This window comes from Gadus morhua, chromosome 20, assembly GCF_902167405.1.
Source record: "Gadus morhua chromosome 20, gadMor3.0, whole genome shotgun sequence".
NCBI lineage: Eukaryota > Metazoa > Chordata > Actinopteri > Gadiformes > Gadidae > Gadus > Gadus morhua.
The window spans coordinates 10,084,857-10,100,545 of record NC_044067.1 but is presented as its reverse complement, the minus strand read 5'-3'; the positions used below and the strand labels follow the sequence as shown (position 1 = coordinate 10,100,545).

Here is a 15,689-nt window from a genome sequence, read left to right as displayed (position 1 = left end):
TTAGCATGAATGCTATGCAAGTGCTTCTATTAGCAGGCATAGCCTGCCCTCTAAATGTCAACCTGTGAGGATATGCTAATTCCCGATGCCAGGGAGGCACACCATTTATTAAAGTCACGGAACTCATCATTTAATTCTTTGAGTTTAGTTCAGCATAATCCAAAGACATACCTTCTACAGGAAGAAGGAGAAAACCTCTTGTCATGTTGTGAGTGCAGAATTGTTCCTGACTCACAACATTCATCTCACTCAAGGCAACTTCAATCTGTCTAGCGGTAGAAATTGCCTGCCCAATATGGGATTGTCAACATTTGTTATTGAAAGTAGACAGCAGTGGCAGACACTTAACCTCAACTCACACCTGGATAAGGACATAGTACAACGTTCAGACTATACCACCTCTGTAGACATTCCAGCCTGGATCAACACGAAAGGTTAATGCAATTGGTCATTTTTTAAGCATTAGTCAGAGATTCACACAATGATCTTGTGAGAGAAAAACTTTGACTTTTATAACTGCAAATGCAAGGTTTCTGCAGGAAGTTTTCCACTTTTATTTGATGTAGACAAACACCATTAGCTATGGAAAGTGGCGACAAAAGAAAAACACTGAATTTAGGACATTACGCTTTGAAATATTTAACTCAACAATTATTTAGGCACCTGGAAAGAAACAGATATGAAAACATCCCTGGGATTAGTTTATAAAATGGATGAGAAATTTATAACCGCTTCCAAAATGCTGACAGGGTAATGAATAATATAACAGGAGGAATTATTCAGTGGCGTTTACCCACGGCCACGATGAAGCTAGGTACAGCTCCCAGGGTGAGGTGCACATTTGCTTATAAATAAAACTCTTGTGATTACGATGTTAAATAAGTTCTCTCCTTTGAGCTCTTGTCGGCCAACGTCCGGCGGCGGATAAGTAACAAGCTCACAGCGGGCCGGCGGTGCTGACAGCCTGCTGCTGCCAATGTCATCTACTCGCCCTGTCATCCCCCGTCCAGTCAATTTGCTGTTCTCATCTGGGCGCTCGAAGCGACCGGCGTCACGGCCGCACGCGACACTACGGACAGCAAGGAGCGGCCACACAGGACCCCTTGGGCGGGGCTGACCTTCTACCAGGACGTAGCGCCGGCCGCGTGGCTAACAGTCACACTGACCGGTGGGGATTTACGCTTAGGTTTTATTTTTAGTGAACTCGCCCAGACCGAGACAAATTGACCGCGGCGTTGAAACGCTGGCAGGGAAAGGTCGATGGCTCTGCCGCCCGTATATCACAGCAACGCGTTGTGCTGTGATTTGATGGGGGGCCGATTCATCCCAGACACTGTGGTGGTGCCAACGCTGATTACAAATGGTAAAGCTTGATGTATGGGTACTATATGTTGTTTGTTTACGAGTGTGTTTGCGTGTGTGTTGATAGGTAGGTGTGTGTCTGAGATAGTGCATGTGTGTGCCTTCCTTTGCCTGTGCTTCCACAAGCATGTGTTGTTGAACTGATCTGTGTGTAGGCCTACATACACATGCCGCTTTTGTGTGTGTGTGTGTGTGTGTGTGTGTGTGTGTGTGTGTGTGTGTGTGTGTGTGTGTGCGTGTGCGTGTGCGTGTGTGCGTGTGTGTGCGTGTGCGTGTGCGTGTGTGTGTGTGTGTGTGTGTGCCTGGTACTCATTTGAGATATTCTGAGAAGAACAGGATTCCTGGTGTCCTGGTGCCAGGTACAGACTGACGGATGGGATGTGTTCAGCTGTTCAAGTGTAGGTGGAAGGAGGATCATTACAACAGTCTGAGAGGAGGAGTTGCTGTCACCGCTTAAGAAAAATGCAAATGGCCTCTTGCTGAGTTAGGCTGTGGCCACTGCCAGCTGTGCTGCTGCTACATCTCAAACAAATGAAGGAGAAGGCAAGCAGGGGGGTGTACGGGAAGATATCAGACCGAGTAGACAGGATCAACTCCAAGAGGTGGGTTAAAAATGGTTGACAGAATACACATAGCTCGAAATAGAGCATGTATTGCCAAACCATGCATATGTATTTAACCCAAGACTCACTAATTATAAGTTATGTTAGTTATCCATGAAGACAAATCATGACAAATCTCTCCCAGTTGAATTAATTTATATGTTATACAGTATAACAGTATAAACAGTATAAATTAAACATCAATGGTTTAGGTTTTGGTCCATGAAGGATAATTGATTGAGTCCTCATTTTCAGAGAACGTTTAAGACATTTCAGAATGATAAAACGGATACTAAAAGGAGTCAGAAAATATAAAGAAATCCCAGAATAAACCGAGTTGGCTGATATCAAAGGCATTCATGATCATAACATCAAATTACCTGGCTGGGTCTGCCAGCAAGTTAAACGATTTGCTGTGAAATAGAGTCACTGGGACACTCAGCACATGTTGGCCCTCAGTTAAGTGCCTTTTTTAATCTGTCGCACAAACTCAGCAACACAAAAAACCTGTCTATGAAAAGAGGCGAACATTAAAGTGTCTTTGGGAAATCATAGCATAGCACACTTTTCCATGGAGGGACATCAAACACAGTTGGCCTTGCACACTTATACACACACACACACACACACACACACACACACACACGCACACACACACACACACACACACACACACACACACACACACACACACACACACACACACACACACAAACACACACATACACACCCAAACACACACACACACACACACACACACACACACACACACACACACACACACGTAAAGTTTGGGTCAGAAACATTATACATTGCTCTGAAACTGCCCTTTTCCTTTCTGCCCTGTCTATGTCTGTTACTTATCAGAACTGGACCACAGAAGGTTTCAATCAGTACCAGGAGCCAGATGTGGGCATCAGGACACTGGCCAAAGGTACTGTACAGCGCACAAAATACATTATGCTCATTATATAGAAGTAGACTGTATAGTTTATCATGTTATGTTCCCATCGTCAGCGAATGTTGAAATCAGATAGCCTTGATTAAATGGCTCAGCCTGGACAACTGAATAGGTTCAATCAGAACAATAAAGTCTTTAATCTTTGTAATTATTGGAACACTATTTAAAGGTATGGTGTAATGTTATGCTGCAATTACTTTAATGTAAAAGCAACTCCTAGGTATTTTCCGTTTCTATCTCAGGTATTTCACTGCAATAGGAATGAAATAACTAGGCTGCATTGACCAAAGCTATAGCTGTGGTATTTTTGTAACACTATGCATAATTTGCCACTTGTCCACTTGTCCTTGCAAATAGCAATACTAACTTTTTTTTCCATATGGGGAGCAGAGCCTAGAAGAGATATGAAAGATCACCATAACTTATACTCAACAGACCACCATGCATATTCATGGGGTCATTTGTATTCATGTAACCAAGAGTAATTAGTTTTCCTTTTGGATCATACAGCCTTTATTTTGCCATGATCATTTGTATAAGGAAATAGGAGCTCAGTGCATCAAATTGGATGTATTTGTGCCTCTCAATAGATTTATTTATGCCTCACAATAGAGAATTATCAAGGTACATGGTACCAGCCATAGCCAGGTTGGTTGGAGCACAGTGTGAAATTTGGCATATTGTATCATCTAGGCAGATGGTAACACCTTTATCAAACAGCCAGCTTGCTAATGGTTTTTCACAGAGCATATGGGACCAATGCAAATACAAATTTACAAAGTCGTCCATGATTATGTGTGTGTGTGTGTGTGTGTGTGTGTGTGTGTGTGTGTGTGTGTGTGTGTGTGTGTGTGTGTGTGTGTGTGTGTGTGTGTGTGTGTGTGTGTGTGTGTGTGTGTGTGTGTGTGTGTGAGAGAGAGTGAGAGATGTGCTCAACAATATTCTAATGGTGCAACAACATGGCACCCAAGTTATGAGTTCACCCACGGAAATAATTAACATATCTAAATGCTGTCTCTCCACTAGCCCAGATTAATGCAAAGCCGTTTTGAAATGCCAACATCCCAAGCGTCTAAATTTATCAATCTCCTTTGGAGCTATACTCAAATGCTAACATTTGACCGATCTTTGTAGATCAACGTCTCATTTGCATTTAGATGTATCCTTTCCAGAATAAAGCACATGGAGGTTTGCTTATGGGTCAGTTCAACCCTACACATGAACCACGCCCTAAACAGATGGTCGATTAGTCGGATTGGAAAAGCCTTTTCTTATGAGAGGAAAGAGCTGCAACAGTTGAATACACCCATTCTCATGCTTTCATTTTGTAAAACATGAAGGCGACAAACAAATCGCTCGCTCTAGATCTCTCGGGAACCCGGTTGTGGCTAACCTGCCATCAGGACCAGACGAAAGCACATGCGTCAGTTGGAGCCAGCCAATGGATATCATTGTGTATTAGCTCATCATTTAGTTGCCTACACTGTTCCCTGTGAGTCACAACTCTGTTAGGCGCCGGGCAAGCCATGTTTTGCCTGCCTCATTGTAGGTGTGGCACACACACCGCAGGTTCTGGGAGTTCTCAGTTTCGTACTCTATTTCCAATGGAAATAGAGTACGAAACAGAGAAAAGGTTATACATATTATTTTTATTATAAGGATTATTGGATGTAATTATTTGTTATTATTAAGTTATGCAATTATTCACCTATGGGTTTATGGTTCCGTGGCAAAACAAGCAACGTCCCCTACAGAGGTCTTAGCAGTGCACAGGTAACCTTTCGTAACCCACGTGACCCATGAGGGTGAATTATGGGCTGGGACGGGGCGGTGCAATTCCTCTAGGGACTTGAGAACCGCGTCACAGATAACATGACAATTAGCAGGCAGCTGTTTGAGGCGAGAGGCCAGAGAGCGAGGACATTTAGGAAGGGATTTAGTCATTATTTTGATTTACACAGCTTTACCCCCGGGGCATTATGCATCGGAATGCACATGAGACTAACACGAGCACGGCTCCTCTCGGACCGTGGAGGTGTTGGACGCTTTGTTAAGCCTGACAGCCGTACCGTTCATGCGTTTTACATTTATAGCGTCCCTCGTGCCGCAGAAACTGTTGTTCCTCTGAAAGGCCGGAGCTGAAGGATCAGTTCTGTCTGTGTGAGAGAACATCGCAATCTTCTCGCGGTTTAATCTCACTGACGCGTGTATTAATATGCTTGAGTCTTTCACACACGCGTCCACGTGCGCGCATGGGTGCGTGCGTGCACACACACACACACACACACACTCAAGAACACGCATCCAAGCATGCACATTAACACACACACACACACACACACACACACACACACACACACACACACACACACACACACACACACAAAATAACAATGACAGTGTTAAACACCAACACATGAACAAAAACTTAAGAACACACACACACACACACACACACACACACATACCCAGTCACATGAATACATACAAACGTGCAAAATCCACAAAACAAATGCACACACACACACACACACACACACACACACACACACACACACACACACACACACACACACACACACACACACACACACACACACACAAGGCGACACTGCAGTATTCTTTGATCATGGTGCCGCCTGAAAGTGTGCAGGCGTTCATGGTGCCCTAACCTCAGGGTGCTTCACCCAGGAGCCTCCCTCAGCCCTGGCTCCTATAGTGGATGTGACAGTGATCAATATGTCCTCTATAATAGTATTGAGTCTGCCATATCACAAGTGGATGACCACAAGAAGCCAATCGATTGTTGTGTTTTGGCACTTCATTCTCAGAGTATGAGTCCATATCGATTCTGACGTACAGCGCTGCTTCATATCCCCTCCATTGCTTTCAGTAGTGAGGGGGTTTGAACCGCGGGTTCAAAAGGGGGATGTTGTGAGCCGCATTCCTCGCCTGGGGTTTTTCTTTCGTTTTTTTTCTCTCCAACGGGAGGAGGGGCCGGCCACACAGGGTGATAAGAGAGGGACTTGAAACAGTTCTAACGTCCCATAAAGGGCGAGTACGCAAGAGCCTTCGCTACTTTAATGGCATTTATCACAGCATGCGGCGTCGTTACCACTAGGGGAACATCTGAGCCGCAGCCCTCGGAAAGGCAGGCAAATGTGGGTTTTCTCTGGGAGAAAGCTGAGAATGGAGGGGTTCTCCAGAATCAAAGAGTGCTCACTTCCAGCCGTTAATGGTTTCCTCGTGTTTTGGAAACAGACGTACATTCCTTTCAAAATGCCAAAGAGCACCGACGTTACAGCATGCATGGTTTGCCTACGCAGGGAATCTACGCAGGGAATCTAGACAGTTTAAAACTATACAAATGTGAAATAAAGGGAAAACGGAGCAGAACATGGTACACTTTATTAATGTGGCTGGGGGTGTGCCCAAGCTTTATACTGCCTGTTATCAATTGGCCTGTGTTGATAGGGATATTCTATATAAATACAACACCTTTTTATGCTCACCTCCATGGTAATTCAACACAACAAAAGCAAGATGAGAAATGCTCCAATAAAGCAATTGGGCTTTTTTAAGTGCGTTTTAAACCCAAAAAAAACAACAACATGTACGTTCATGTGAGGATGCCGAACATGTGTTTGCTCACATTCTCCTTCCATATGGTGATGGATCGACCCCGTGTTCAGAGAGTAGCTTCTCTTGGGCGATGTTACGTCACTTATTTTGATCCTTGACCCCTGACCCAAAGAAGTCCAAACATTCCTCCCTCTCAGTGAAAAAACGTTTTGTGTGTTTGCTTTGATGGAAGCAGCCGTTGTGAGAGAACACCGAATCATCCACACCCTGCAACGTCACCATCCAGGAACACCACCTTCCGGCATACAGAAACCTTAGACATGTCAATGCTTCCCGTGCAACTCACCATGTGAGCTGCTTCATAAAAGTGAAGCAATGATGTAATTGGTGCAAGCGTGAACTCTGTGTCAACTATGGCCTTGATATTACAACAGGCAATTAATGCGCAGGGAACTAGATCACTTAGGGATTGGATTCATTTGGATCAGTGAGAAATATGATGGACGACTTGACACGCAGCGGAAAATTGGATATTTAGAAGTTGGCCTCTGAGCTCGCCCCTTAAGCCCAATGCGCAGAGTGAAAGTCTTGGTTAATATTTGTAGCTCGGCCCAAAAAAAATTAATTGAATCATTTTACTTCAACGGAGCAGTACAAAAAAGTGTGGATATAGGACAGCTGTATAGGCTATCTACAGTTCAATATCTATTAAGTACAGCATATGTATATGGATTATGACTGGAAAATCAACTTTCCTCCTTTCCTCCTCATGTGTGCTGCCTCCCTGTCGACCACGCCTAGAATTCAAAACACACAGACATCTGTACTGCACACAAAGACATGCACCATCAACGTTTGCACACATACACACACACAACTGAGACTCACACAAACACACACACACACACACACACACACACACACACACACACACACAGACACACACACACACACACACACACACACACACACACACGCACACACAGACACACACACACACACACACACACCTAAGTAGGAAGCAGTCAAACGCAGAGCGCCAGAAAAAAAGACTTGGAAAGTATTATAAATATTCATGGCAGCCAGCCTCTCTGTGTTCTCGCTGCGCGGTACATTTGCGACAACTGCCATGAGGAGCCTTTGGTGTAGCTCAAAGTGCAGCTTACTTCCCAGCGTTTCAGCTCAGATCCAGCCGGTGCCGCGCTCGAGCCGGTGAGCCTGCGACCGGAAGCCTCTCCGTCTGTTTGACGAGCTCGGCGACCGATGGGGGGCCTGGAGGCTGCTACACAGGCTGCTCCCAGGGAATAGCGAGAGAGAGACATGTTTCATGTGTATATTCATTTTTGGTTTTAAATAACGGGTCAAGGAATTATAGATAAAGTTGCAAAAAAAGAAGTAAACAACAGCTCGATATAAGCTTGCCTCCGTTTGCCCTCATGCCTTGAACCCAGTTGAACCGCAGGGTGTAACAGTAATCCTGAAGGCTTGAAGAATTACAATTTGGATGAAATATTTAATGACAATGTGGAAATGCACATTTGGCGAAGGATTGCCGTCACAGGAGGATTTATTGGTTTGCCTCATAGACTTTCTTGCTCCCATCAGCCTATTTGTTGTTTGAATGCAAGCCCGAAGGTTGAAAATCCAAGGCTTTCTAATAAACATATGATTTCTCCCATGAATTAAATATGCTTTTTAATATCTAGAAAGCTTAATACAATATCTATGAAGGTCTATAGGTCTACCGACTGATTTATATTAGTGTTATGGAGAACCTCAAAGTCTGACAAATTAGAAAAGCCCCAGTGTCTAAGGCTTATGAAGGAACTCAGAGAGCAGTGTTTCGGTATAAGCTGTACTAAATTAGTTAATATATTGAATCTGTTGGAATGTCTAGCAGAGAGCCTCTAGCTGTTCATAAAGTCAGTTCACAAAGTATAAAAGGAGACACACTTCTTCCTTTACCTCTCCTGTAAGCATGATATTCACTTTAACTTATCACTCGACCATCTGCAACGAACGGTCAGAATGTATCATTATTTAACGGTATTGAGTTTGTGTGCAGCATTGGTAATAGTATAAGAATAGTCAATAAGAGCAGTGTGAATCCTGCTTAGTGACCTTAACCGATAGGTAAAACATGAGTTAACGTCATTAAACTATGAAGATAAAACGGCTAGATTAGCGTTTGCAGCAGCTGCATTGTAGTTGAAGCATGGGATGGAGCAAAAGACACGGAAACGTGCAGCCTCGGTTCGAATCAAGCCAACAAAACAAGCATAAAGATCTGATGAAAGCCAGCCATCCAGCAAGCATGGATACTCCAGACAACACAGTACGTTGCTGTCGTTGTTTACTGATCCGCGGAGAAGACGGGGAGTTTAGTGCATTCACAGGACATGCCTCCTCTCTCAGGAGAGAGGAGGCATGTCCTGTGTAAGGATGGCCCACCCTTCCAACGCTATCCCCCCCCCCCCCCCGTTGTTCGCTCGTCCGCCTCCAACCGGCTGGGGTTAACCCTAGCCGAGCTGAGAGTAGTGGGTGGTACGGAGCAGGGAACTATTCCTGCAGCACCTGGACCATGCTTTAATTAAGAGACAGAAGAGAGACCTTTTCTCTTGCTCAGCCCTTCTTGACTACCCACACATGCACATAGGCCAATGCACGCACAAACACACACACACACACACACACACACACACACACACACACACACACACACACACACACATCTTTTGAATTGACATATCCATAAATGCCTGTTTTGCTGATTCTTTAATATTTTTTTCCTATATTTAGTGTAAACAGGATGATAATATGTCGAGTCATTTAGAATGTTGATGTTGTCCTAATGTTAATTTCACACAAGGAGCTTTTATCCTAATTGTGTGAACAGATTCCTGTGATGTCTTTCTAAGATTTGTGATTTGTTAAATATTGCATAGAACAAAACGCTATGGACACTTTAAGGTTATTTACATAACCATGTTCCCCGGTGTAGGGAGAAGATCTAACCCTTAAATGGGTAATGAGCGTCAGATGATCTCCTCCAATTATAGAATAACAAATGCTCTAATCCACCAATTGACTCATTAAAACTAACAACTGCTGCCAGGAAGTAGTTGTGACGATTCTTCCAACTGAGCACCTCCCAGGAATAAAGAGACCCCTGTTGTGGGGCCAACGAAGGCGTCTTTGACACATTTGTGATACCTCTGTGTATTATCTTTATCTTTGCTTGCTTGTTTGTTTTGGTTTCTTGTCCCTTTCTCTTCGCGAGCGTGGGGGTGGCTGTGAGGGAGGCCTGGTGGCTATGTGTCCATTCACCATGGCCGCATAGATGGAATTGATAAACTGACTCTCGGTAATGGAATTTAGCAGCCCTGGGGGCACGCATGCATATTCTTCCACTCTCCTTGAGCTCTCTCTCTCTCTCTCTCTCTCTCTTTCTCTCTCTCCCTCTCCCTCTCTCTCTCTCTCTACCACAGAGGAGGAGAGAGTGGAGGAGGAGGCGGAGGATTGGACAGTGGTAAGACACGCCAGGAACGCCAAAACCAAGACGAGTTAGAACGAAGGACCTGCCCGCGGGGCTGCAGGACGCAGAAAGCCTCGGTCAACCTGCCCAGAGACTGGAACGGATCTGTAGGACACCATGAAGTTAAAATGGGTTATTTTCACAGTTGTATTATTCTCCCATTTAACTAAATGTCATGTAGTCTAAACAGTTACGTTTTTTTACAGTTATTTTACATCCAAATCGAATAAAGGCAACTTCGCTCTCCCGCTGTGTGTGTGTGTGTGTGTGTGTGTGTGTGTGTGTGTGTGTGTGTGTGTGTGTGTGTGTGTGTGTGTGTGTGTGTGTGTGTGTGTGTGTGTGTGTGTGTGTGTGTCCTGACCGCTTGTCGAAACTGGAAGGCTTACATTTTTTACCAATAACATGTTCTCACCAAAGGCTGTTTCCACTCCCACGCGTCTGAAGCCTGCGACAGGGGGCTAACAACCACAGCTGGCCAGCGACCCACCTTTAGTCACATCTGCAGAATCCACCATTCCCTTCTGAGGGATCCCCTCACATTCCCACATGTATGTCTTGCTTCACGCTAATGACCTGTTTTACTTGGAAATGTCTCATATGGCGTGGTGAAATAGGTGCTGAATGCAATTTCCGATTGTGTTTGTAAGAAGAAATTCAGTTTCTGTCCGTAGGACTTGAGACGGTGAGGAATGGAATCAACACATTTCCTAAGACGCTACCCCTCTTTTTCACGGACTTTCCCGTCTCGTAGAGAAAAAACGTTTGAATCCAGGGCAGACATGACTCAGGTCCTAATAGATGGGGTGTGGTGGCCCTTCCCTGCAGTTGCGGCTCTTGACATGTTCTTGGCTTCGATTGCACTCTTTGTGGGGGAAACCTCAACAAACAGCACTGTTGGAATATCCAGATGTTTCGTGGCGGTAGGGAATGGAACGGTAATTTATAATGTATTTTAAGAAACATAAAAACGTATCACGTTACGTTATATATCATAAAACATGTATCTCTATACCAGTTTGATGCCTGTTTCAAATTTGCTACCGTGGATACTGTGGAAAAACGAAGATATAAATATGAACACATTTGAATGCTTTATCTAATGTAATTTTATACAAGGTTTCATGTTGACTTTACAGGATGCTCCTTTTAGTCTACATAAAGTCTTATTCATATAAACATATAGGTCCTCTCTATAGACCAAACCTAATGGTTTCTGCTTTCTTGAGGTCACTTAGGTTGTTGGCTGGGCTTGTACAGGAATCAGTCCAGGACCCCTGGCCCCCACCCCGATATATGGAAGTTAATAGTGACTGATAGTCTGTGCTATGCTTCAACCTTCTTCAGGGAAAACGGTGGTCCATTGAGAGACCCATGCGCTGCCCATTAGCTGCACATGAAGTTCATTCTTCTTCAGAATCAATTGTGGACCAAACGGTCGGGGAATGAACAATGGGGCTGTCACTTTCTGCGCTGCAGAAATCATACATGTTCCATCAATATGGCTGCCCAAAGCCATTGGAGGTGACTAAATCCAATAAAACCGGGAAGGGGAATTCATGAATTCGTCATGCTTCTGTTTGGGGGTTTGGTTGAAAAATGAGTCGCAGCAGGTTATGATCTCATAGGTTATGTACAATCTCAATGGTTCTACTGTAATTAAACAGGAGCAAACACCTTTACTATTCCCAAAACACTAATGTTTGTTTGTATGTTTTTCAACCCAAAGGTCACAGACAATGGGGTGGAACAGTGGGGTACTGCCGCACCATCACGTTAAGTGCCACGGTATACAGGCTGGCCCTATTAATCAACCTAGACAAATTGACAATTTACAGACTACTGTGCAGATGCAAAGACTTATTAAAGCCTGTGCATTGCACTTGAACCCTGTTGTTAATGTCTATTTACAGAGAGGGCTGATGCTTGTTATGGCAGTTGTGAGGTTGTGTAAAAGGCATCAACCTTGTCTCTCTCTCTCTTTCTTTCTCTCTCTCTCCCTCTCTCTCTCTCTCTCTCTCTCTCTCTCTCTCTCTCTCTCTCTCTCTCTCTCTCTCTCTCTCACTCTCTCACACTCTCTCTCGATCTCTCTTCCCCTTTCTCTCTCTCCCTCCCTCTCTCTCTCACCCCCTCCATCTCTCACTCTCTCCCCCCATTCTCTAGCTGCCTCTTCTTTCTTTCCCTCCCCCTCCCACCCTCTCTCTGTCTATCTATTCCTATCTCTGTATAATGGGTTTGCAGTGCTGTCAATGCCGCTGCGAGCTTCGTGTCCTACTCCCCTCCCATTTCTACATTCTCCAGGGGTCTTATCCTTCTAATAGTACTCCTCCCAACACACAAACACACACACACACACACACACACACACACACACACACACAAAGAGATGCACACACACCAACCCAAGACCCCACCCACAAACACACCCAGATTCACACCCACACAAACAACCTTTCCGTCCGTGCCTTGCTATTTAGTGACCATGGGGGTCCCAGGCAGTGTTTCCCTGAAAATAAATCTAAATAAATTACGTTTGTTAGTGGGACACGCACAGTAGGGGGTTGGGCTTTGAGAGCAAGACAGAGAAAGAGGGCGAGAACTGGTTGAGTTGCTGAGTTCGAGGAACTGTCTCCAGAAACCAATACGGCAAGATGGTTGTACTAAGGCTGTTCTCTCACTGCCCTCCTCGGGGTATTTGAGTGCCGGGAGTGACATAATTGTGACCAGTTTTTCTTGTGTGTGTGTGTGTGTGTGTGTGTGTGTGTGCGTGCGTGCGTGCGTGCGTGCGTGCGTGCGTGCGTGCGTGCGTGTGTGTGTGTGTGTATGTATATCTTGTATGTTTAAGGTTAAAAGGAGATGTAGCAATATGATACACAGCAGGATTCTGCAGCATTATGCAGATTCCATTGGTGGATCAACTGGCCCCCAATTTACATTTCAATGTAAAGCAATCAAGGCTGAATCTAGCCTCCAGGAAGCTTTTAGCAGCTTGATGTTTCCCATCAGTTAGGAAAATACAGGACTTCAACTGTTCCTCTTTCAGAGAGGTTATCCAAACAGTAAGGGGTTGATGAGGGCTGACTGGCTGCTGGCTGGTGGCCTTGAAGTTAATGAGGAGAAGGAGTCAGGCACACGTTTGCATACGACAGCATGGGGGTATGAGGGTTGAGCAGATATGGCCGAATCAGGAAGGAAGACGAGAAGGGCAGGGGGCAGAAGATGAAGGACTTGGGGCCATTGCTGATCCCTTGAAAGCTTGCTATATTTATTGAATTGAAACCTTTGTATTCCCTGGAGTTTGGGGATTTATTTTTTCCTGATGGACAAGTGTCAGGTGCAGATGTGTGAAAGAAAAATCATAGAAGAATTACGTTTCTATCTAAGATCTGAGCCTTAAACCACCCCATTGCTATTGATTTGGAGGTGCCTAACATCCAAAATGACAGCAGCAGCATGAGTGAAAATCATTGCCTTGAAATCATCATAGCATGTTCAGTTTCTGTCCTTCACCATTACTGCACATATTTCCAATTATAAAGTATTTTAGATATTTGCTCCAGTGGAACATAACGGGTTGAAACAATATGATGACCCCCTTGAAAAATATACTAGATAGCAAACCACCACTGACGTCGTCCATTGGTTAACACGGGACAGTTATGACGTTGTCGCTGGGCCTTCAAGAGGAACTTCTCCTTTTATAGGCAAATAGGCATATTTAGTGAACATTGATAACGGGGCCTTGAATGGACGCCTCTCACCAGTCTATTCCAAAAAGTAATTCTTATTCAAGCCATAATAACTATTTAATGAAATACAAACCGTCCTTGAACAACTCCTGATATGAAGATGAACAAGCCAAGGAGCAAGAAAAAAGCTGTTGCCTTTGTTTTAGGAGGACTAATTGAGATTTCTTCCTGTTGACTTGGGAAGATTGGCGGATCATTCTGCTAACACTAACTACCATCACCTCAGACCTCGGGAAACACAGACGGTGTGCGTTTATCCCACGGCCCTTCCAGAGGGAAGGGCCGGTGAAAAAGATCTTTCACCAATAGATCCTACAGGATATTTACGACATTTCTCTGTTCAGCTTGCTTACCACTGAACCTCTCACTGTTTTCTACTTTTCTGGATCACTGGTTTCCTGGCTAAAGTGCTCTCTCTCTCTCTCTCTCTCTCTCTCTCTCTCTCTCTCTCTCTCTCTCTCTCTCTCTCTCTCTCCCTCTCTCTCTCTCTCTCTCTCTCTCTCTCTCTCTCTCTCTCTCTCTCGACTACGACTGTATTTTCCACAAACCTGCAGAAAACAATTAGCGAGGCATCCCTCGCGAACCACACCCAGGCTACACTTTCCAACCATCACCACTCACAGTATCAGAACATAATAAATAAAACTTTATTTTCTCGTTTTACTCACAATTACTCCATGCTTTGTTTGGGACTGTATTTTATTCTGTCTCAACAATTGGTCAGTTTGTTCAATCATTATTTTTTCTAAATTAATTTCTGAAAGGTGCAAGGCTGAAGAATAGTTTTTCGGCACGGGTAGCTGTTGTAACTAACAACAGTATTATTTACGTCTTGGTGACTTGTCAGAGAGGGAAGCCCGCTGCAACAGAAGTGTAGAACCGGGAGGGAATCATCGAGTCACCCTGTCGTTCATCTTTTATATCGTGATTCGCCGTAGCTCCGTTATCATCAAGCGTTCTTCAGAAAAGCCCAGAGACTTTGGCGCGTCATTGTCATAAGTAATTATGTTAAAAGACTCACGCGAAAAAGCCGAGCTCTTTGTGAGCCTGTCTGAACCTCCTCCCCCGGGGACAGTTGAACATTGATACCAATTAGTCGCACATCCACCGTTCATTCCCCATTTTCCACACGCCCGTCACTTTGTACATATGGGGGGGGGGGGGGGGGGTAATTGCTGCACAAACAGGCACAATATTGCATCGGCGATTATGCAAGTGCTGATACACCGATGCACACACGCAAACGCACGCACACACACACACACACACACACACACACACACACACACACACACACACACACACACACACACACACACACACACACAAAAATGAAGGAGCAATGAGTTGGGGTGAAGAGGACTTTCAACGACAATGGGGATTTACATGTTCATGCCTTTATGCAAATGAATCTGTTTTTTTCCTTTGGAATTCTTAATGATGAAAAATATTAAACCAAGGGCCCTCAACTGATACTCCGATGCTGGAAATATGACATCCAATTGCTGAATATAATCAAGAACTAACTGCCCTAAGGTCTTTATTTCCATGCTTCATGAAGCCTCCCTTAAAAACCCTTCTAGTCTTATGACATAAGCCACACATTTATTCACATTGATCGCCTGGGGTTTCATTGTTTGTTACAACACCATATGTTCAATTATATTATGCTTTTATCACAATATAGTCGTCATGTCCCTCTAGAAATCAGGCAATTTGAGGGGCCTAATTACTTTCTGCATTGTTTCAAAGGTCATCTTCTTAATCTGATTGAGGTTGGGTCTTCTAACGCGATCCTCAGCTGCAGTGAGAGCCAACCAGGCGGCCATATTGATTCTTTAAACCCTCCCAATCCCAAAGACAAAAGCGCCTACATTATGGCGTCAGCCCCAGCCCTCCCG

At 44.4% G+C, this 15,689-nt stretch overlaps 1 long non-coding RNA gene across 1 annotated transcript; it reads left to right on the top strand.

Moving 5' to 3' along the window:
• The first annotated feature begins 1,051 nt into the window (after nt 1-1,051).
• LOC115533678 (uncharacterized) lies at nt 1,052-10,282 on the top strand. Its single transcript, XR_003974225.1, has 4 exons — nt 1,052-1,363; nt 1,751-1,964; nt 2,832-2,898; nt 9,996-10,282. It is a non-coding gene; the product is annotated as an uncharacterized LOC115533678 (long non-coding RNA).
• The last annotated feature ends 5,407 nt before the right edge of the window (nt 10,283-15,689 follow it).